The following is a 24,731-nucleotide window of genomic DNA, read 5'->3' as shown; positions in this document are numbered from 1 at the left end:
TACACATCTAAAACCATAACATTAGTAAATAATAAAATAAGCCCCAACATTTCCATTAGCACCTTCTTCAAAGACACTTTCCTATCTTCCTACTCTCTTTTCCAAGTACTCTTTGCTACACTCATTTTCCTACTCTATTTTCTCTCCACACGTTCTCTTGAATGAGAACTTGTTTCACCACCTAACAAAATACATGAACACACTTTGTGCTCTCTACCCAGATCTTTAGGGCTCTGATACCACTTGATGGAAACAATCTTTTACTGCATCATAATAAAAAAAATTCTGTAATGACACACCCTAGGTGATAGGAGCTTCCATGTACCAACTATTATAATAGAGCTATATAATCTTTTTGAATAACCATTTAAGAACAATGATGAAATATGGACATAGAGACAGATTATAGATTGATTGAAGTTTTAGGTCATGCAAGAAGTTGTCTAAATTGAATCATCATTGCTCAAATAATATATAATTGTTTATTATAGGTTTTTGTTATAGAGAATCAACATCTCAAAAGATATTTTTTAAGGACAGAGTCAGAAGACCTATTTCATTATTCAAACACAAAAATAATTACAAAAATTGGGGATCCTTAAATGAATGATTCAACTATATCTCAAACTTTATTTCCTTCCTTATGATTAATTCTAGGCTACTCTGCTAACTCAATGAGGCTCCATTATGTCCTCTCAATCAATCTTCTTTACTTTTCATTTGATATGCTTCTCCTCTTCCAACAAGGATCTACTTCCAATAGTGGGCTCACCCTTCTACACATCAGTCTTGTTGATTGTCATTTTCTTAAAGACATAACTTTTCAAATCCGATAATGCCAATGCCACTTCATGTGATATTTGTTCAACCTGCATTATACAGGTTCGGAGACCCCCTTTCTCAACTTGGTCTTCGACCTTCTTCTATTTCACTATCTCTGTTGCCCATAAACAAACCTTATCTTGCTAAGTTACTTAGAAGTTAAGACTCAATTGAATTTGACTGATGAAGATATTGTCAGATTGCTACATTCTCTTTCATGTGCAAAACATAAAATTCTCAATAAAGAGCCAAATAAAAAAACTGTGGCACAAGCAGATGTCTTCAAAGTCAATTCAAAATTCACTAATAAGATGAGGAGAATTAAGGTATGAACTCTGATATAAAAAATTGTATACTATTTTGCCTGTCTATTTTTAACAAAAACTAATGCATGTGGAGATCACATGGGAATTGGTTTCTACCTGATTGCAGATTCCACTCCCACCAGTGGATGAGAGAAAAAGAGGTGATTGAGGATGTGGATAAAGATATATTTAATGTAATTGATGCGTCAATTGTAAGAATTATGAAGAGTAGAAAATTTTTAGCACACCAACAACTTGTTATGGAGTGTGTTGAGAAACTTGGATAGATGTTAAAGGTGAATTGCCTGATTGGATGCTAGATCCTTTTGTTTGCATCACTAGTACTTTAGATCTGCTTTCTACTTTCCCACAATGAATGGGTTTGTACCTCTGTGAATTTGTAAAAAGTGGTCCTTTTCTTTTTTTTAGTAGATTTTCCTTTATCCATAAGAAAATGATATACCTAGATAAGTAGGCATATTGATATATCTTCATAAGCATATTCATAGGCATATTGGCAACTATTTGATGTACTTTTTCCTCTTTGTAGTGCGTGGTTTATGTCTGCAGTCTTGATGCAATCATATTTGGCATGGTGGTTCTTTGGAAAGGGAGGAGATCCTAGCAGTGGTAAGCCCAAACTTCAGATTGTTGTTCCTTCTATGGCTTTTGGTGGAGGATTAATAAGTTTTGTACTATGCCCAACAGAGTTGATAAAGGTAACAAGAACTAGACTTTGTATCATTTGTATGTATATAAATTAAACTCTAGACTCCATACCATTGACTATTTTCTATTTTGCAGTGTAGATTGCAAGTTCAGGAGAATGACAATAGGAAACTAAAAAAGCATTAGCAGAGATATGTTGGGCCTCTAGACTGTGCATTGCAAAACTCTTAGAAATGAAAGGGTAAGGTGTTAAATTGTTGTTACTATTTGGTATGTAGTTGTAGACATGCAATATAAATGCTTCATGTGGTATCCTTCATTATACAAGATACTGTTTGATTATTTCATTGGTGCATAATTTTCTAGGTACATGGTTTGTTTCGTGGTGGCCTAACTACATTTTTTAGGGAGTCTATTGGAAACACAATTTTCTTTAGTACTTATGAATTGACTCATTATCATATGCTTTCACTTATTAGTACGCATGATAAGGTGAATGCACAAATGAATTCCCAGTCTTCTCAATTTGTCAATTATTCTTCTAAAGTTCTTATAGAAGTAGGAGTTGGAGTTGTCTCTGGTGGGCTTGCAGGAATTGCGGTATGTAACCTTAATGTTAGAATTTCAATTTAAGTATTTAAACTCAGTTTTTGCAGATCAAATGTGTGCAACAAAACTTGTAATTTGCTTTGTAGTTTTGGTCAGCTATTTTTCCCCTTGATGTTGCAAAAACCTATATTCAAATAGCTCCAAATATTAATGCCAGCAGAAATCCTATACACACAATCAAGATGGTAGGACATGAAATTTCTTTTTTACATGGACTCTACTCTAGAAAAAATGTTTTTAAATTAATTTTTAATAAAGATATTGATTAGGATTTTACAAGGCTATTGGATTCCTATGATAGCAATTAGGATATCTATTAGGATTGATGGTTGGATTATTGAATTGGGTTAATTCATTTATTTGCATGTTTTCTTGTGTTCTGGATAAAAAAGTTATCATTCATGATACTAACACCAATTGTTTGCATGCCTATTTTATAATGGGTATATAGAATGTTCTAATTAAAAGATTAAAATTTAAATATTCAAATACCATGGGACTTAGCTTATGCCTTTTTGTCTAGGATCTATTCTACTAAGTAGTCTTAGATAACCAATAGATGAATTTAAAAGCAAGAAGTGCTCATATTAATGAACATGAAACCATTTCCCAATTCTATGTTTGATAGATTTATAGAGAACTCAGTTTTAGAGGATTATATGCTAGCTTGGGGCTTACATTGGTGAGAGCTTTTCTTGCTAATGCTGTAGCTATCATCACTTGGGAACTTATAGCGAATTTACTGGGGGTGAAACGGTAGCAAGAGCATTACCTTCAGAGATGAATGGGTTTATATTTGTCTGAATTTGTAAAAAGTGGTCTTTTCTTTTTTCAATAGATTGTCCTTTATTTGTAAGAAAATGATATACCTGGGTAAGTAGGCATATTGACGTACCTAGGAACTAGCATTATGTCATGGGACTCAGCCAACAATATATTTGTACCAAGTATAGTGTACTATAATGGTATTGTTCATACAATGTTGATATTTACTCAAGAGGACTATTTTTATTTAGTTTTATTCACCAAGTTTCCTTTTCACTTTGATTTTGTGCTAGTGATGCTTTAGACTCAAATGCCTACAAATGCTTCATGCAGTGTCCAGTCTCAAGCCCAATCACTAGGCAAGCTCCTAGCTCTTATTACAATTTTCTTACTGCAATGTCACATCCAGTTTGCATGTGATTCTACTGACCTAAAGGATCCTTAACCACAAACAACAATAGTCTCCTCTGCCCAAGATAATACAACTTTTTTTGGATTTAAACAAGAAAATTGCAGCAACATTATTAGTGAGGATTTGTGTCTACTCAGAAACTTCTTATCTAAGAAAGCCTTCTTGAGGGTTGTGAGCTTGTCTATTTCTCCTTTATGTCAAAGGTTTAATGCGAGCATGTTTTTAAGAGCCTGCCCAAGGTTACAAATGCAAAGTGAACTAGTTTTTGATTGCCTCTTTTATTAGAGTAGATTTACTTGTGGGGTGTAGAGCACAAGTAGAGCTTGCCCACTTATTTAGAGTTTTGTTTCTCATCCTTTTCCTGAATATCATATCAAAGAAAATACAAAGAGCTTGCACAAGTTTGTATGATTCTCTTTCTAGTTTTGGCAAATAGAAAACTATTATGGCTTGAGACTATGTTCAACATAATTTACAACCTCAACAAGAGTTGGAATCCCAATTTTATACATATGTGGCATTGGTTGCAATAACAAGAATGTCGCTAAATCATCTAGATATATTCAAAAAATCAATATGAATATCCTATAATATTGGCTTGCCATTAGATGACATTTCATGGATGCAGTCAATAAAATAGTTCAAATTCCTTACCTATGATTCCACATTTTGCATGCATGTCTACTAGGGAAGTTGCAACTTAAACAAATATATTCTCTCAATATATCTATTTTGTGCATATCCAACAACCATGGCTTTTGATGACCACATTATGTTCAGGCATCTTGTCAAATAGTTCACATGACTTATCTATGCTTCCATTCTACAAGCATGTCTCCCAAGGAAAATGCTACTACTTCATCTACATCATCTGAGAAAATCCTTTATGCTTTGATGGATGCCTATAGCTTATCCCAAAGCTCTCATTCAACAGTTATGAGATGATCAATCAAGAGGAAATAGTTGAGAGCTTAGAGTGACACAATTTTTAGATGGTCATATGAAATGAAATGGGTGTGCGAGTAGAAAGAAACTAGAAAGGCATTGTGTATAGATGAAGGCATGAAATGGATGGTTTTGCAGCACTCAACACAGACACTCAACATTTAGTACATATCATCATTTGAGATCAAATGGGTGTGTGGGATTATACACATAGTGAATAATAAAGGAGGGAATTGAACCCTCCTTGAAGCTCACACTTGTTGAGGTCCACTTCAGCAATGGCCCTTCCTATGAAATTTTTGTCTAAAACCTTTCTAATGAGATAATGTGTTATGAGCTCTTCATCAGTGGGATGGAATGTGAATCTAGGAGGTAGTTGTGCATCACCCATATCATGACTGTAACTAAAGTTAAGAGCCTCTATTATTGAATTCTCTTCCCTATCACCCATATTCATTTCCTTTGCTATGGGAAATAGGGAAGAGAATTCAATAATAGAGGCTCTTAACTTTAGTTACAATCATGATATGGGTGATGCACAACTACCTCTTGGATTCACATTCCATCCCATTGATGAAGAGCTTATAACACATTATCTCATTAGAAAGTTTTTGAACAACAATTTCACAGGAAGGGCCATTGCTAAAGTGGACCTCAACAAGTGTGAGCTTGAAATTTTTTTTGACCAATGCCTAGCAATTTTCTACCAAGCATTGGTCAAAATTTTGACCAATGCTTGGCTATTTTTGACCAATCATTGGTCAAAATTTTGACCAATACTTGCCAATTTTTGACCAAGCATTGGTCAAAATTTCAACCAAGCATTGACCAATTCTTGGCAGAACTTGTGCCAACATGTTTGAAAGGTTTTGACCAATGTATTGGTCAAAATTTTGACTAGAAAAATTTTGACCAATGGGTTGGTCGAGATTTGGTTGAAAACTGGGTCAAAATTTTGACCAATAATGGTAAAAAAATGACCTCAAATGTACTAGTGGAGGTTGGTATCTCTGATCTTTGCGTAATCATTGTGGAATTTAGACTTTGAAAGTACGCCTTAGAACTTGAATAATATAGCTTTGGGTGCTGCTCCGAATGTAGACACCATTTAATCACCTACATATTGCAAGAAAAGCATTTATTAGTCACAGATAAAATGTAAAGCAAAACATTGAACAACAATAACAAAAAAAGGTCCCATTTGGATATTTTATTATTTTTATTTTATCCCCTTTTTTGATTTTTTTAATTTAATTTAATTTAATTTAATTTTTATTAATTTTTATTTTAATTAATTTTTTTTTTATTTGACCATGGCACGCATAGTGGTCCTTGGCTTGCACGCTTAGGGTTTTGGGGCATGGCACTGTACATGAGCATGCAACGCCCCAAGTATGTGAGCAACACTATGTATGAGCATGATATCGAAGTATTCAGAGCGGCATGATGTATGTGGGTGGTGCACGCCATGTGTGGGCAGTGCCATGTATGGGCACGACATCGAAGTATTGAGAGCAACGCGATGTATGTGGGTAGCATGCACCATGTGTGGGTGGCACCATATATGGGCATGGTGTGCACCAAGTGTGAGAAGTTGCAAATGTGTGGGGCACCATGTATAGGTGCAGTGCACGCCAAGTGTGGGCAATGCCAACAAAAGTGTGAGCGGTGCCAAATGTGCATGGGCCATGTATAGGCATGGCGTGTGCCAAGTGTGAGTAGTACCAACAAATGTGTGGGGTGCCATGTATAAGCATGGTGCGCGCCAAGTGTCGACAGTGCCAACAAATGTGTGAGTGGTGCAGCGCCATGAGAAAAAAATGAAGTTGTAGCCACACCTTTAACGAGGGTGAAAGCTCTCAAAATGCAAGAGTGGGAAAAAAAAAAAAAAAGGGAGGGGTCTTATAGCCCTTCCTTGTCGAGCTGGGTATGTAGCATGCCTCGATGTGTGCACCAATATTGCGCATTCTACCTGTACACATGATATTATTATTATTATTTTGCTTTTATTGATTTTTCTAATTTTTTATGTTTTTTGATGATTTATTTTTTTAATTTTATTTTAAATTTTTTAATTTTTAATTTTTTTTGACGATGCTAATGTTTAACACTAAAAAATTTCTCCTGACTCTTCAGCTGTGAGTTTGGGAGTTTGAAAAAAAGAAAGAAAGAAGGTAGGGTGTCCCCATTCCTAGTGAGGAATGGGGCATGTTTTGTGGACACCACAATAGGATAGAGAATTCTGAATCATTAAGAGTGCAAAGAATATCTTGACAAAGGCTATAGGTGTGGATGTTGATTCATCTCAACACATTTTTTTTATAGTTAGAAGAAGTAGTAAATAAATTTAATGAGGACTTTACTGGTCTAGAAAAGTTGATAGAGAAAGCTGAGAAAAAGTTTGACAATAAAGTGCTTGAGCACATTGCTTAGCATATTGCTATTCATTAGGTAGAGCTTTCCTCAATTTTGGCTAATCTTAATTTTTTTTTTGAGATTTAACATCTCTTTTTTCCAAGCTATGTGATGTTACTGAGTATACAAAGGAAATAAAGGGAAAACTGAATAAGATAGATGAGGATCTGAAGGCCAGTGCTCAAAAGTTATTGCTTGACCCCAGCTCAAGCTCAACACATCACATGAGGATCAGATTCCTATATGATATGCAGGTAGAATTGTTGAGAGAGGAAGCAAGGATTAGATCTACACTTATAGACATCCAAAACATGATCCTTCCAATCATGGACTCAATGCAAAAGCACATTGCTTATTAAAAAACATTGATCCATGATAACAATTTTTCAATTGCAGATCATATGATTGAACTCTTAGCAGAAGTTCAAGTGGCACTTCAAACCTACAAAATTTTGCAAGAAAAATGGGATAAGACATTAACTCTTACTCTTAAGGTACACTCTGAGTTTCTCTCACATTTTAGTGTCTTTGTATAAGTATGTTGTGTATAAATGTTTGGCATTATTGTCAAAAAGGGGGAGAGACTTGTGCAAGAGAAATATTTTTATATAAAACATTATGATATGATATGTACATTATATGGGGGAGATATCTACAATGTATATACAGTAGATTTACAAAGACAAATTTTGAAAAATCAAAAAAATCAGCATGACACTACATAAGTTTCGGCTAATAAGTGTTTTTGTCACTAATGCCAAAGGGGGAGATTGTTGGCATTATGTTATGTTTCTCATTAGTGAGAACACTTATTCATAATTATATATGGTTACCAAGTTCATCACTCAGTCTCCAGTGGATTTTGAGCAATTTAGTGGTTACCAAGTTTCATAGTTCACATTGAGCATTCCAGGGGTTACTAAGTGAAAATAAGCACTGTGAAGTCCAACAGTTATCACTAAGAAGTTAGTGGTTATTGAGATTCATAGTATCTACCAAGTTATTAGTTCTTGTGATGTGAAGCCAGTGTTAACTAAGTGATGGGATGAGTAGAGTTTATCGAGTGCAAGCAAGGTAAACATGGTATTTCATTTCTACCGAGTTACACTATTTTTACTGAGTCTCCAATGTTCACCAAGTTCAAAGCTACATTGAGTGATTAGTATGGACCATGCCTCTACTTCTACCAAATGCATAAAAATGTTGAGTAATGTAGTGGACACCAAGTATCAAAAGGTCACCAAGTCAGCTTTCAGAACCTGAGTTTTTACATTTGGGCCAACTTAGTAATATTGTTATTGACTTGTGTTTTGGCCGACCTTGTAATTATGAGAATTGGGATGGTATATATGTAATGTATTGCATCATACCTAAGCATAAGGAACAAGTAATGTTTTTGAGAAGAGTGCAAGTGAATGTGATGATTAGCATGCGAATGTGAATCAGTAGCAAAGCAAAGCATTCAGCAAGGTCAAATCAGGAACCATCAAGTTTTATCTATCACAAAGAGGTGATCAAAATTTAAAGGATCAATGAGAAATTAAGTTGTAAGTTAGATCTACTATTTCATGCTAATAGGTGAATCAGATTCAAATCCTTTAACAGGGTAGACTTAACATTTTTTTCTTTAAATCTCTTAACAGAGTACATACTTCATTGTATGTTTGTTAAACCTCTAACAAGGTGGACCTAGCAATCCTAATTGCTCCTAACAGGGTAGATCATCATAAGTGATCATTGTAAGCCTTAATAGGCCAACTTTATACTATAGTATTGAAGTTTTGTGGATATCATTCCCACCCCAGTTTTACTTTCTATTTGGAAGGTTTCTGGGTCACCAAATATTGTGTTCATGTACCATAAATGTTTATATTTTAGTTTCTCATGCATGTAGTAGATTAGATCAATTAATGATGAATGGATTATGTTTTTAAGTGCTGAATTTGTTAAAAGTTTTGAGGTTACTGATTCACCCCTCCCCTCTCAGTAACCTAGCTAGTCTTGATTATTTCCAACATAAATATACCTTAAAAAAACCACAATTGAAATTCAAGTTTTGTTGTTGAATTGTGGGAAATTAAAGGAGAAAAGTAAAGAGACCAGAGTCAAATGATATAACTTCAAGTATTTTAATTCTTTGTATTAATTTCTTTGAAAATAGTACATAAGGTATCAAATAATAACTGAAAAATCCTAGATAGACTCAAAACTTCAACACGTTTAGAAACTCTTAATAACTGAATACATGAATTAAAACTAGACCAACTACACATTTTTAGTTAGTAAAAAAATTATTTTTGGACCCCTCCTTCCAAGACTTTGAAATCCTTTTATATAGTAAGGCTTACAACAAGCTTTAGGTTGGAAGGAATTAACACATGTCACATTTTCATTTGACTAATAAACTTGCATTACAATGGGAAAAATAAAAATATAAAATCATCAAAGATCCTTGAAAATAGAACAAGTGGCATCGCATATATTCAAGATCAATTCTTTTTTTACAATGTGAGAATACCCATAGTGAAAGTATCTCATTCTAATGATTTCTCTCCCTCTATTTGGTTTTATAACTATTCCACTCTATTCAGTCACTATCTCCATCTAGTAGTGCCTTGATTTCTACTATAACTTCCCAAATAGTAATATCAATGTACAAATCCAGCCAAGTAGCATGTCTAATATGACTTAATTCACTAAGGTATTTATTCCACCTTGGATCTATAATAGCCTTTACATCTGCAACTACTTTATTCATATCCACCTCAATTTTATACAAAACATCAACCAAGTCATACACATTTGATACATCAACCTCATCATTACGGTAAGACACATATTTTTCATGATTCAATATATTTTCAAAAGATGTGGCCACTCTTTTCATTCCTTTAAAACTCCATCATTATAATTTTTTTTGAGGAATAAGACTAGGTGTGCCATATATAATGATTTTCTTCTTATTTTGTACCATTTGCATCCTCCTAGAAAAGAAACCATCTAGTTCTTTAACCTTGCCAATCACTTTTCTGGTGGGCATAATAATTTTTTTTTGCAACTCTTTCTTTTGTGTCATTATTGGAATTATTTTATCAAAGAATTAGCTATATGGACCCCACCTTTTGAACATAGGAGATCGTAAAGACAATGGTTTAGTGCATAAATGTTCTACTCCTTGTAATGAAATATAAATATTATGAACATTCTATAACATGTGCTTCAACACATTAATCCTATGGGAAATGACACCCCTCTTTGTCTTTTTCTCAATCTCTCCTTCAATGTCCTTTTCATCAATGTCGATACTTAAAGGTTGATCAACCATCATAGTAGAATTTGACCTTTCATCCCTTGTTTGGGTCACTTTATCACAGACTTCTATTATAGGTCCAGTAGCACTTTTCAATGTTCTTATTTCCTATTCAAGTTGTGTGATCTTTTGTTCCATAACATAAGTATTTTTTGTTTCCTCCTCATACTGCTTTTTGGTGGTTATGTAATTTCTATAGGTTTAATGTGATTTTTGATCCATTAATTTCATTTTATCTTTGCTCATAGCCAAAACTACACTCAATAAACCCTATATCTCGTCACTAGATGAAGAGTGTATTGTTGATCTCTAAGCCTATGCTATTGATTGGTATCCAAAGACTTAGTCATTTACTAGGAAAGATTATAAGGTCATTACTATGACTGAGTTACCTAGTAAAGTCTGAGCATACAATGCTTATAGCAAGCAAGATAGTGATTGTTGAGTATTTAGTAGTGACTAAGCTGATGTATGCACTGAGAAATATAGTTGGAGTTGAGAAATATAGTTTAGACTGAGCATGTTGACAAGTTATTAAGTGCTGATTAAGAAGGTATATAGAATATAAGTAACAACATGAAGAAGTTTACATTATCGAGCATCAAAACATTCAAGTGCTGAGTAGTTCACTTTTGACATATAAGTTTGTAAATGGAACAAACACATATGTAAACCATTTTGGGTTACTTTTATATGATATTTAATATTTTTATATTCAACTAAGAAGGTGATCACACATCATTTTAGAAGGTAATGATCCCAAGGTGGACAATGTAGGGCCCATTTGCCGTTGCACCAAAAGCCATGACTGTTAATGAACATGGAACACCACATAATTAACCACCTGTGGGCAGGGGAGTGCGTCGCATCACCCAACAATCTCCCCCTCGACGTGCATACCAGGTGCTTACGCGGGTCGGGAAGGCACCGAGGAGATTTGAACCCATGATCAGGCCAAAACCAAGCTCTGATACCAATTGTGGGACCCATTTGCCATTGCACCAAAAGCCATGACTGTTAATGAACATGGAACACCACATAATTAACCACCTGTGGCCAGGGGAGCGCGTCACATCACCCAACAGACAATTTAAACAATTAGAAAATGGGATACAAACAAACAAAGATGATGAAGTGTAAGTTGTCGATCAAGATCTAGAACCTTCATAGAACATCTATTTAAGGAGGATTCTAACCCTAGAATTGTGTGAAGAGAGAAGGTGAAGTATCCTTATGTATAAATGTGGAGATGCATATGAATATATGCACATGTGAAGGAGTGAAGATGAAGTTTAAAAGCAAAATTAGAGAGGAAGAAATTAGAGTAGAGAAGGACTGAACATAGTTGTCAAATTAGGAGATCAGATCAAAGATACAACAAGAAGGAGACCCAAGATTATATTACAGAGAAAATTGAGGGTCAGGTACTAAATCAATTAATTTTAATTGAGATAGGGTGAATCTCTTAACTGAGTGGTCTTAATAAACCTATGTAAACCTCCTAATAGAGAGTCCTTACTTAATTGTGAGTGTAAAATCCTTTAACAAAGTGAGACCTAATAGTCTCTTAATATTTTAATAGGGTAGATACCTCATAGGGTAGATCATATCTTATGATCAAACATTGTAACACTAACAAGGTAATTTTATTGTTGCAATAGTAAAGATTTGTGGGTTTCATTGCCACCCCAGTTTTACCTTTATCTTAAAGTGTTTTTGAGTAACCAAATCATTAGGTTATGTGTTGAACTCATTATGGATGTGATGTATACAACATTATAGTTTCAATAAAATATCTATTATATGAGATGAATCAAGTTTAGTTTTATGAAAGTTTTATGAGATAAAAGTATACGATCCTAATTCACCCCCCTCTCAATATCTTATTTCCCATATACTCATTCCAATAGGTATATTCCAAAAAATCACACTTCCTTGATGGTGTGTCCCTCACCTCCATTCACTATAGCTTACAAAATTATGGAGAAATGACCCACACAACCATAGTTTATATGACTACATTGTACCCCCATCCTTTTTGTGAACCATATTGATGAAAAGCTTCAAAAGAAATTATAATTTCATGCCCCCTAATATCATCTCGCATAAAAGAAGAACTCATGAAGATCTTCCAAATACCTATTTTTCTTGTAAAAAATAGGGTCATTGGGTGAAAAATTGTCCTAACAAAAGAAAGAACTATCCTAATTGATAAGGAGGATAAAAACAAAGAAGAAAAAACCTAGAAGAAATTTTGGAAACCTAAAGTTACTCTTGAAAAGGGTTTGAAGGATAATCTAAATATGAAAAATCAAGAAACTGGCATGATGTCAAATTCTACTTTGAAGGATAACTTGAGCAATGAAAATTAGGAGATTAGAGTGTTGTTAGATTCTACCTTACCTGAGAAAAATAAAGAGAATATGGTTGATATGATGAAACAATTAATAATCTACCAGAAGAATGATACAAACTAGGAAGATCTAGTAGAAATGGAGGAAATAGAGGAGGTTGAAGTTCTAGTGGATAAAAGTAGATATATAGTGTCCGAGGAATCCCATAATTTCTAGTCTATTGAAATCCAGAATGCTGTTTCTCAACCCCTTGAGACACCTTTGTGCAAAGAAATTGTTCCCTTTTGGAATGATTTTAAAGTTGAGGAGAGGAGCTTGGAAGGGAAGGATCTGAAACAAAAATAGGGTCAAAGGAAAAAGACAAAAAAGAAAATACAACTCCTAAAGGATTAGAGACTCGAAGTAGTAAAATGGAGCAACAATCTAAGATGAAACTGAATGTTGGAACTTTGGAGAAACCTAGAAGGAAATCTTCTAAGAAAACTAGAGAAATAGAAAGTTTATAGAATATTGTTGATGGAAGACAAGAAAATATTTTGGATATTACCCCTAAAAAATAAAAAATAAAACTATCACTTGGAATATTAGGGGGAACAGTAGTCATAAACTTGATGTTATTAGGAATTTTGTTAGGAAGCATAAGCCAGATATTCTTTTCCTGCAAGAAATCAAAATGGAGAAGGAGAGAGCTAAAAAAATAAAATCTTTTAATAATTATTGTTTAAAGGCAAGTAGTTCAGAAGGAGCTTTAGGAGGTACTTTGATGTTATGGAAGCAATCCTACTTCTCAAGAACTATTTTGAATGCTAGCAAACATTTCATGGTGGCTAAAATTACTAGCATTGACCAAAATAATGAATGGTATATTGTCAACATGTATGCACCTAATATTAAGAATTCTAGGAAAAAGGTATGGGAAACTCTATCTAATATAAAGAGTAAAGACTACTATGGTAGATGGATCTTCATGGGGGATTTTAATGTTCCTCTTTATGACCATGAAAAAAAGGGGGGTAATGTGAGTCAGCTAGATGGGAGACTGGATCTTATAGATTTCATTAATAAAGAGGGTTTTATAGATCTCGATCTTCATGGTATAGAGTTTACCTAGATTAATAAGAGGCAAGGTGATGATTATATTCAGGCTTGATTGGATAGAGCTCTTATTTCTCTTGACTGTACTAAAGATTTGTATGCAAGTTAGAGGCATTACAGAAAATTGGGTTGGATAATTTTCCTTTGATTTTTACTACTGAAAAGGTTAATATCAAAAAAAATTTCCTTTTAGGTTTGAAAAATGTGGATGCAACACCCACAATTTGAGCACAAATTGGCTAAATAGTGGGATATAGATATTGATGGAATTGCTCTTTTTAGAGTGGCTTCAAAGTTAAGAAATGTCAAAAAGAAGGTTAAAATCTAGAATAAAAGATGTTTTAGTAATATTTTTGAGAGTAAATCAAGTATCAAGGAAGAGCTAGAAAATATCCAAGATAAGATATAGAAGGAAGGATACACTCTTGACCTTGTTAGAGAAGAAAATGAAAAACTGGTGGAATATCATGACATTGTTACTAAAGAGGAAATTTATTGGAGGCAAAGATCTAGATCGGTCTAGCTAAATGAAAGAGATAAAAATACTAGGTTTTTTCACCTTTCTACTTTGAAGCATATAGCTAAAACTCATATCTCAAATCTTAAGAAAGGAAATATGAAGATTATAGAGGAAAATGGCATCTCAAAATAGATGGTCTCCTTTTTTTCCACTCTGATGACATCTTACTCTAATATTGATTCCATTCACGAAGCATAACTTTTAAAGGTTATTCCATCTCTAATTACTAAAGAGAAAAATAAAATTTTAGGCATTATTCCTAAGGAAGAGGAAATATTTAAGGTAGTTTATTCCTTGGGAGGGGATGAGTCTCTAGAACCAAATGGTTTTCCTATGTTCTTTTTCCAAAAGGAATGAAAACTTGTTGGAAAAGATGTATGTGATGCTGTTAAAGAATTCTTCAGGGAAAAATGTATGCTAAAGGAGATAAATTCCACTTTCCTCTACCTTATTCTTAAGAATATTGGAGCTAATTCTCTAGATCAATTCAAGTCTATTAGTTTGTGTAATTCTTTCTATAAGATTATCTCAAAAGTCCTCACTTTTAGGCTACTTCTAGTGCTTCTATCTATTATTATTGTTCAACAAAATGGTTTTGTCCTAGGTAGGAAAATTCTTAACTCTATTATTGTTGCACATGAGAATAGTCATTCTTTATCTTGTTCCAATAATCAAGGTTTTATTATGAAAGTTGATATTGCGAAAGCTTATGACAGAGTGGAATGAGCTTTTCTTGCAAAGATTTTATTGGCCTTTGGCTTTAGTTATAGGATAGTGAGGGAAATTAGTCAATTTATTTCTAATACCTTGATTTCTATTCTAGTGAATGGGTGCTCCTCTAAATTCTTTAGCCCTTCTAAGGGATTAAGACAAGGAGACTCTTTATCCCCTATTCTCTTCACTATAATGGCTGATTGTTTGGGGAGGTATATTGGGAAACTAGTTTTGCAAGGGGATATTAAAGGTTTGTAGCCTTCTTCTTAGTCTCTTGCTCTCATGGACAATTTTTTGATGACACTATTTTTATGGGGAAAGTTGAAGTCAAGGAAGCTAGAAATCTTAAAAAAGCCCTTAGCCTTTACTCTTCTGCTTCAAGATAGTTGATTAACTAGAATAAGAGCTCTTTGGTTTTTTATTAATACCCCAGTTTTAAGATAGAACAAAATTGCTAAAATTCTAAGGTGCACAATAGGTTATTTTCCTTGTATTTACTTGGGTCTCCCTTTGGGACCTAAAGCTTCATATTCTTTTTGGGAGGATCTCATTAAGAATTTTAATAAGAAACTTGCTGGCTGGAAGGGTAAGCTTTTGAGTCAAGCTAACAAAATCACCCTCCTTAAAGCTTGTTTCCAAAGCATCCCTACTTATGCTTTGAGTCTCTTCAAAATTCCAACAAAATTAGGAGATAGTATTGATAAAATCCAAAGGAATTTTCTCTGGTCTGGCACTGAGGAAAGGAAAAGAATGGCTCTAATATCTTGGGATGATATTTGTAAGCCTATTGGGGAAGGTGGTTTGGGAATCAGGTCAGTGCAAAGTATGAATAAAGCTCTTCTTTCCAAATAGGGATGGAGAGTGTATCATGCTGATAAGGAATGGAGCACTATATGGAAACATAAATACCTTTTTAATGGTCCTTCTTTATCTAATTTTCTATCATCTCCTAATATTCTATCCCCTTCTACTATTTGGGGGGCTGTGTAGGGAGCTAAGAACATCTTAAGTAAAGGATGCTCATGGACAGTTGAAAATGGGAAGAAGGTTAGATTCTAGGAAGATGTTTGGATCCTGGATCATCCTTTGATTGAGGAATTTGAGGATAGGACCTAGATTCATAAATGTAAGCAATTGTATAAAACTCTCATTAGACATTACTAGTATAATAATAGGTGCGTTAGCCTTATTGATATTAATTAGGATTTTCATAATATCTAAATTATGTTGAATGCCTTTTGTTTGTATCCCCATAAGGAAGATAAAATGACATGGAGTGCTGATGTAAGTTGCTATTTCAAAGTTTCCTCTATGTTCAAATATGAGGAGAAAGGTAATCACCCTTTGTGGACTAGAGCTTGGATAAAAGGTCTTACTCCAAAAATTAATATCTTTTATTGGATCTTGCTTCAGAATAAAATTCTTACTCAAGACAACTTGCAAAAGAGAGGCATTAATGTGGTTAATCAGTGCAACCTATGTAAAGAAGGTTATGAAGATAGAGACCACTTGTTCTTAAATTTTACTTATAGACAAAAAGTATGGAGTTCTATTCTCAACTTCTGAAATATTACTTGGGTCCACCAAAACAATATTGAACACTATTTTTAGAGCTAGAATTTCCCATCTAAGGATAATGATGTTGGTTCTTGTGGAAAATTGCTCTTCCCCATCCTTGGTGGAGAGTCTAGAAAAAAAGAAATAATAGAATCTTTAGAAACAAAGAAATGCATGAGTTGGTGCTTGGCCAAAACATTGTTAGAGAAATAAAGGAAAACTTCAATTCCCAGAGAAAGTGCAATGAAGATTTCCAAATTGACAATCCAATGTTTACTAAAGGTTCTAAAATGAAGAAAGAAGATCAAAGACTGAATACTAAGTGAAAGGCTTCTCCTATGGGATGGATTAAAGGGAATTTCAATGGTGCTACTAAAGGAAATCCTAGCAAAGCTAGCTATGGAGGGGTTTTGAGGGATCACATTGGTAATATTATAGATTTTATTACTATACCTATTGGTACTTCTACTAGTCATAAAGTTGAGGCTACTGTAACTCTTTATACAATGAGGTTAGCAGTGGAAACTAGTTTCTGGTACCTCTTGATGGAAGGAGACTCCTTAAATATCATAAATATGCTCAATGGAAAAAGTTCAATCACATGGTCTATTGTAGCTAGTGTAATGGAAATTAAATCCTTAATGGATAAATTTGATAAAGTCTTTTTTTCTCATTCCTTCTGTGAAGGAAATGCTATGGCTAACTAGATTGCTAACCAAGCTATCTAAAGGGAATGTAAGATGACTTGGCATGATGACATAAGTAGGAGCATGGATTTGAAAGCTCTAATTAATTATTATAGAACTCATGTGATAGAAGGAAAGATCTTCTAAGATTAGCAATTTAATGATAAGTGGAAGTGGGGTTACAGAGGACAATGTTATATTCCCTAGAAAGTACCTAAATGTGATTATTATCCTTGCTTGGCACATAAGTGTTTTAATGAGTGCCTTGGTTGTTTTAATGAATACCTTGGATTTTCTCAAATATTTACCCCTAGTTGTCTTCTCAACTTTGGCCTCTGACAAAGAAGCAAAGTTTTTAGAAATAGGCAAGGAACCAAGAAAATAGGAACCAAAGAACTGTAAAGCATGGAAGGCCAGAGCCTCTGTTTGGCAGATTTTGGAGAAGGGTAATGTCACTACTTACCTAGAGCACCTTCATGGCTACAAACCACTTATCACAAAGGCATTCTTCAAAAATTGGATCAAGGATAGGGTTTCCATGCATGGGGTTACAGTTCATTTTTTTGAAGATTTCATTGCCAAAGTCACGAGGCTTCCTAACGAGGGCATAAAATTCAGCAAGGAAACTAGTATCTCCAATGTTGCATTTAAGAAAATTTTGAAGACAAAAGAGGAGGAAAAAAATTTGGATAAGAATGGTGAATTTTACAAGCTAAGTCAAATAATTGTTATTTGGTAGGATGTCTTCTCTTTCATCCATGAGTACTTCATTTTAGATGGTAGGGAAAAAAGACTTCATAAATTTCATTTTGTGTTCCTGAATCATTTTCGGTATAAGGATAGAATCTCATTCCATTTTATTTGAGGTTCTTTTTGCTTCAAAGTCTTCAAGCCCATGGGAAAAAATATTTTGTCTGATTTTACATGAAGGGCTAATCTTTTTAATTCATAATTATTGTAAGAGTAAGGCTATTGTATCTTCCCCACCCTCTAAGAAAAAGAGGGGCTTTGTTTGATGCAAGAGCATCCAGAGGTATAAGGGCAATCCTGTGTCAACCAAAAAAAAATGTACTTAGAATTAGTTTCTATTTCATGTGTTTTCATTTCTGGATACCCGTTTGGGTCAAATAAAGGTTCCAACTCTCACAGTTCCACTATCAGTGTTCTAGGATAGAGTATTTGAACACCTTGGGATACATGTAAATGTCAAAAAAATAGGAGTATGTAATTAAGGGATCATTTTGGTGAAGTAGAAGGTGTAAATTGGCCAAATGATTGTGATTGTAATTTAGAGCATTCTAGAAAAAGAATTAGGTCAAAAGGCCCCAGAGTTTGAAAGTTATCGCAAGTTTTCAATTTTTGGAGACATCCTAAGAATGCTTCAAAGTTAGGTTAGGGGCATTAAATGACCTTGAAAAGGGTCAAAAAATTGGTGACGAGTGAAGCTGGTCCATAGGGCTATAGAGCACTTTGTGAGCTTTCTGAAAATGTAAATGGTTCATCAATCAGAGCTACGGTTCAAAAGTTATGCCTCCCGAAAGTTTAGTTACCATTTTTGGATTCTTCTAGATTTGCGTTGAGTTCTAATGCAGCTTCTAGAGCCTTCTATTTGGTTAGTGGATGCCAAATAGCACTTTCTAGAATGTACTCCTAATCCTTAACCCTCTGAGGTCTATTTAATAACATTTCTTGCATTGTAAAAGGCAATTCGGAGTGAAGTTTGAGAGGAGGTACTAAAAGGAGAAATTATCTCTAGACTTATAATGTTGTAAGCCCTTAGGGCATGTTTTGAAGTCTATTTTCTCTATACTGAATGTACTAGCATATTTTCATAGTTAATAAAATTTCACTTTCCTGTTGTGTCCAGTTTGTGCTTGGGTTGTGTCCCCATCATTGTTAGTGAAACCTATTTTAGGAAGAGTAAGGGAGAGGAAGGGGTTAGTGTGAAAAAGAGGTGTCTAAGGCAAGACTCACCTTAGAAAAATGTAAAGGAAATTACTGAGTCTAAGAATTTAGAAAAAAATGATGAAATGAATATGGAGAATGAGGAGAATATGAATATGAGAGACTTTAGTTCAAATTTGGAGGGTTACCATGGTAGCAAAGGTGAGACTAGAAAGGATGAGGTTGAGGAAAGTTATGACAAAAATATAGGGTTAGAAAATGTTGGAGAAGAGGATAAAAACCAGAGTGAGCAACCCAAAAAAGCTAGGGAGGAAAATTTGAAGGAAGAAATGGGGAAGGAGAAGGATGACCTCACTGGTAAGGGTGCTATGAATGTGGAGGAAGATATGGGGAAGGAGAAGGATGACTCTACTGGTAAGGATGTAATGCTTTCTTTCTTTTACACTTCCAAGCTCAAGGCAGACTCCTCTCTCTAAGGTGATTCCTAGATGTACAATGAGTTAATGAATCTAAAAAGAAGAATGGGAAAGATGCAGTAGGACCAAGAAGCTAACTAAGCTAAGATCATTCAACTAGAAGTTTAGGTTGGTAATATCCCAGAGAAGCTAAAGGAATATGAACATAAGCTCTATATTTTGATCAAAGAGAGTGGCAAAAAGATGGAATAGGTTGCTTCAAGAATTTGTGTAGCTGCTACTAGCTTAGGGAAGAGAAATAATGAGAAAATCATGTCTCCTAGTAGGCCAAGAAAAAGAATAAGACAGAGTTCAAGGAAGAAGGCAACTAAGACAACTAGGGGATATACTACTGACACTATCCAAAACATTGTAGAGGCAGGCAAGGAGGTGGTGAAAATGATCAAGGAGCTATAATAGTTACTGGCGGTGGTTCTGGTAACTAGTCTCTGGTACGGGTTTCTTATCTAGTTTTTTACCTTTTGTTCAAACTCTAGGTTCTAGATCCTTGTAAAACTTGATTTTGTTTATTGGTCTTATTTTGTGGTTTTAGGTCCTTGTAAAACCTAGTTTTGTAACTTTTATACTATAGGTTTTAGGTCCTTGTAAAACCTACTTGTGCTTTCTTGAATATCTTTTTCTTTTCTATTAAGGGTTTCGAGTCCCTTCAAAACCCATTTTTAACTTAATCTAAAACTCAAATCACAACCAAGAAGAAACAACATGCCACTTCTTTTCATTAAGTCCTTAGCCTCCTCTACAATGATACCTTTAGTATAAGGATCATAGGTGTGCAAATTTTTAATAAGTTGGGCAACCTTCTCATCTGAATCTAAAAGATACAGTGTCAAAAATAACTGATTTTTTCAATTTAAACAAAAAAGTTTGAATTCCTTAGATTTGATAAAATCATCATCTTGTAGATACTCTTGAGCATGGATGATCCTATCAACCAACATCTTATATATAATTTCCATTTTATTGGGGGCATGCTCATTTGCAATGGCCTATTCATTAAAAATATTTTCCTTGGTTCAACAAAATACTTACTTCTCCCAGGCATTATATGTAAAAACTTTTCTCTAGTCTTCTTTAGAATCTCAATCAACTTTTTAAATTTTTTTTCTTGCTCATTGTGCCCAAGATGATGTTTTGGGTTGTTCCTCTTCATCATCCACTTCTAGCACAATATCAAGTGTAGGGGAATCATGATTTACTCTATCCTCCTCTTCTTCTCTCAATTCTAAGGCACATAAGACATAATTTTTTGATAACTCTTTATGCATTTAGTAAACCTATTAATAAATTTTCTCTCATGATGAAAACCTTGAAATGAAGGATCATTTCACTTCATTCCCTCTTTTATCCTCATAATATTCATCCATTTAAAAGTCCAATCCCTACAGTCATTTTCATCCAGACAATCTTGAATTATGTCCTCTTCCCATAAGGGTTTGTTGGTTGGCAAGTTGTAACTCCTAATCTTCTTCAATGTATTTCTAACAATACCATCTAGGTCATATATGGTAGTAGGTGCAATTGGTAACTTATGATGCTTAAAGAATGTGTCAATCTCCTCTAGTATATTTTTATTGATGTTGAAATCTCCAATTCTAAAACTCCTACAAATAAATTTTCCCTTTTGTATTGCAGCTCGTAGTTACTCTTTATCCACTAAAGTTAGGTGACAAAAGAATTCCATTATACCCAACCTCTTAGGAATAGACCTAGGTAGTAGATGGGGTGGCTTAGAACACACATAAACTCTTATAATAGTGCATTTATCCAAAAAAAAAAAAATTCCCAATCATGCTCCAAGTTTTAGTCTTCATCATAGAATTTGGTGGGTTTAAATAACTTTTTGACATTTCTTAGAACTCTCTCTAGATTCATATCTAAAAAACTTAATATGGGAAATACAAAATCATTGTAGAATGAGAGAGAATTTGCATAGGGATAGTAACTATTCCATACCCTTGTCCAAAGTTGCACCAATAGAGTTTCTCCCATCTCCTTAATTTGTTTAATGAAACTAAAATGAATATGACCAATATTCTGATACAATACCTAGTGCATCAATAGAGAATATTGGTGGAACTTGAAATTCTTCAATTCTCCTCATTGTGCAGCTACAATATCATTGTATATAATATTGATTATGTGTGTAACATAATCATATCCTATATTAGTGAATTGGTCTTGGATGTTAATGGATATTAAATACTAATCACTGAAGACATTCATAGTCCTATCAACCCCTAATACCTTATTTAGGGCAAAGATTGTATTATGAAAATACCTTCTAAAAAAATGAAGTGGTATATATGTTCTCACTTTCTTTTAAATTTCTCCCTATTTCTTCTTGGAAAGAGGAATATGTTTACTCACAGCCCTTTTAGTAAAGAAACTCTTCTGTGTTTGGAAATAATTTTCAAATTTTGGTAATTTAATTTCAACAACCATGGGTCCACCTAAATAAAAAGATTCAATGAACATTTATCTATCTTAAGTCTACAACATACTCCTATCCTTCTTATGAATTAATGGCTTATAGGACTATAAGCTTTAATCAAGGCTTTAATTAAATCAACATCCACAAACACCTCTGGCATGACTAAATTACCCAGATTCTTGTTCAATGAGTTTGATGTAGAAATTTTTTAAAACCCATTACTATAGAAAGACTAGAATAACTCATTTCCATTTGTATTTGACACAATTGTATCTCTCCAAAACTCATATGGGTCCCTTAATTCATAGGATTTTTTTGCTTGTACATTTGAAGAGCTTGGGAGAAAATATACCCATTCATTAGCAAAAGGGCTTGGATTTCTCGCTTTAACTTGTAATGAATCTATTGAGACTTCCTCAATTTATGCCTAGTCAATGAATTTTCCTTCTTCTAATACCATTTCTAAATCAATTACAATTTTTGAAAATTCTCTATGATTCTCCTTTTGTTACAACTTCAAGCACTTTCAAAACTATGATACAACTCATGTCATAATGCCCTTTTAAAACTTTGTGAGTTAGACATGGAATTAATTGCATTAAAATACACATGCATGAAATCTTTCAAATCCTCATGAGAAGCACTTTCATTTTTATGACATTAATACTACTCTATCATTATCTTCTCTTCTTCAGATACTACCATTCTATCATTGCATACTTTTAATTTTGGAGCTATAATGTTGCGCTTAATAGTTTCCTAACCTCATCTCAACCTCTCATGAATTATGAGACATAACCTCTCATGAATTATGAGACATATGGATGCCTAAGTGGAGATATAACTATTACCCCTTATACTACTCATTCTAACATCACTTCTCATTTCTCTTAACCTTAGTACATAGTTGTGAAGCCGTACGATAAAACTTCCTAGCCTTTTGCCATTTTGCACTTAACTAACAATTATCATACTTCAATTGTTGTGAGACAACAATGAACCACTTTCTTTAACATCATAAGCTCTTCACAACCTCACCGCTATTCATCTTGACCATGTAAATCTTCTTGCAATGTTGTAAACTCTCCACTTCATAACTTATCATTTCTACTTAGACTTTATTACTGTGAAGCAATAATCCTTATATTATAAACCTATTGTAACATCGCAACAGTCAAATACTAAAAACACTTCACTACTATGATGTTGTGCTTCACTTTATTTTCATAGTCATCACAACCACACACCTTATATTAATGACTATAAAATTTAACCTATTAAGGTACACCGTGGTTAAATCCCATTTATCTCTATTTTGCAACCTTAGGCATCTAGTTTATGTTGACCTTGGAGATTTATGAATACTACAAACACAATCAAGTCAAGATAATCACATCATCGTAACCAATAATAGGTACATCATCAAAGGAAAAGGTACTTCAAAAGGGGGATTTTGTGAGGTTAAGACCTTCATCAAAGGAACAAATGTATTAACACCAACAATTTGTGGATGACTCTATTGTGTTGGGAGAAGCTTCAATAGAAAATGCTAGGAATATAAAAAGGACACTCGATGATTATGGGTAGGCCACAAGATAGATTATAAATTGGAATAAGAGCTATATTTATTTCATAAATGTTAATATGAAAAGACAAACTAAAATCCAAAGAATTATGGGATGTGAGGTGGGATATCAAGGACATTTTTATTGATGCATTCAGTTTGCTTGCTCCAGAGGAAAACAAGCCAATAATTGAAAAGTTAACCAACTTAGTGGAGAAGCTAAATGACATAGACCTAGATTCAAATGTAAAATTACTCGAATGGTCTGAGATAAAGTTCCAACATAAGATTGATGAAAACAAATCAAGTGTTACTGCACTATTACAAGTTGAATTAGCAACCAAAATAGATAGTGTGAAGAAGGTCTTGGGTAACATCTTATCTTTGTCCACCAAATTGTGTAATCCCACACTCTTTACATAAAAGATAAAGAGTCATATTCTAAGTTTGGAGAGTCATATATAGTCATCTGGTATAACTTTGTTAGAATCTCCAACACAAAGTGAGAAGCATTTTAGAAATCTCCTCAACTTCCAAAGTTAGTTAGTAGTGTTACACATAGATGAAGCAAAAATCAAGGCTAAATTGATAAGCATCCAGTCCATTCTGACTCCATATATGGAGATATTTCAAAAGGAACTAGCCTTTGCTAAAACACTCATGAAGAAAGATCCCCATATTTCTACTCATGAAGGCTTAGTTCAACTTGTTTCCAAGCTGGTAATGAAGATCAAACTATTGGAGGTAGCTTGTGATAACTGGGATACAACATTGAAAATCATGCTTGAGGTCCAAAAATCAATTTTGGACAAATACACTTGAAGTGTATAACCCTTTGACATCAATGTCAAAATGGGAGGGAAATAAGAGGTACGGGGGAGATAATATTTTGAGGGAGATTATAGAAATAGAGTACAGAAAAATCTACTCAAAAGGAGGATACACAACAACACAATCAACTCAAGGGGGTTATTTAATTTTGAGGTATGACTGATGAGTCATAAGCTTTTGCAAAACTTTGAAGTTTTGAAAATTTGTATGTATATGAATATTATCTAAAGTTATTCTTGGAAAGCTAAAGGCTATTTATACATGATCAAGTATTTTTCCACTCATGTCAAAGGGGGACATTATTAATCTTAGATTGGTCTTGACATATGAGTGATAATATATTTAA

The 24,731-nt window shown here is 33.9% G+C and overlaps 1 pseudogene; it reads left to right on the top strand.

The window, feature by feature from the left end:
• The first annotated feature begins 1,687 nt into the window (after positions 1–1,687).
• LOC149578409 (mitochondrial arginine transporter BAC1-like) lies at positions 1,688–3,165 on the top strand (annotated as a pseudogene).
• Positions 3,166–24,731: the final 21,566 nt, after the last annotated feature.

Source organism: Cupressus sempervirens, chromosome 1 (assembly GCF_028749045.1).
Source record: "Cupressus sempervirens isolate cs-2001-9-10 chromosome 1, ASM2874904v1, whole genome shotgun sequence".
Classification (NCBI taxonomy): Eukaryota; Viridiplantae; Streptophyta; class Pinopsida; order Cupressales; family Cupressaceae; genus Cupressus; species Cupressus sempervirens.
The sequence above is the reverse complement of the archived record's forward strand: the minus strand, read 5'-3'. Positions and strand labels throughout refer to the sequence as shown.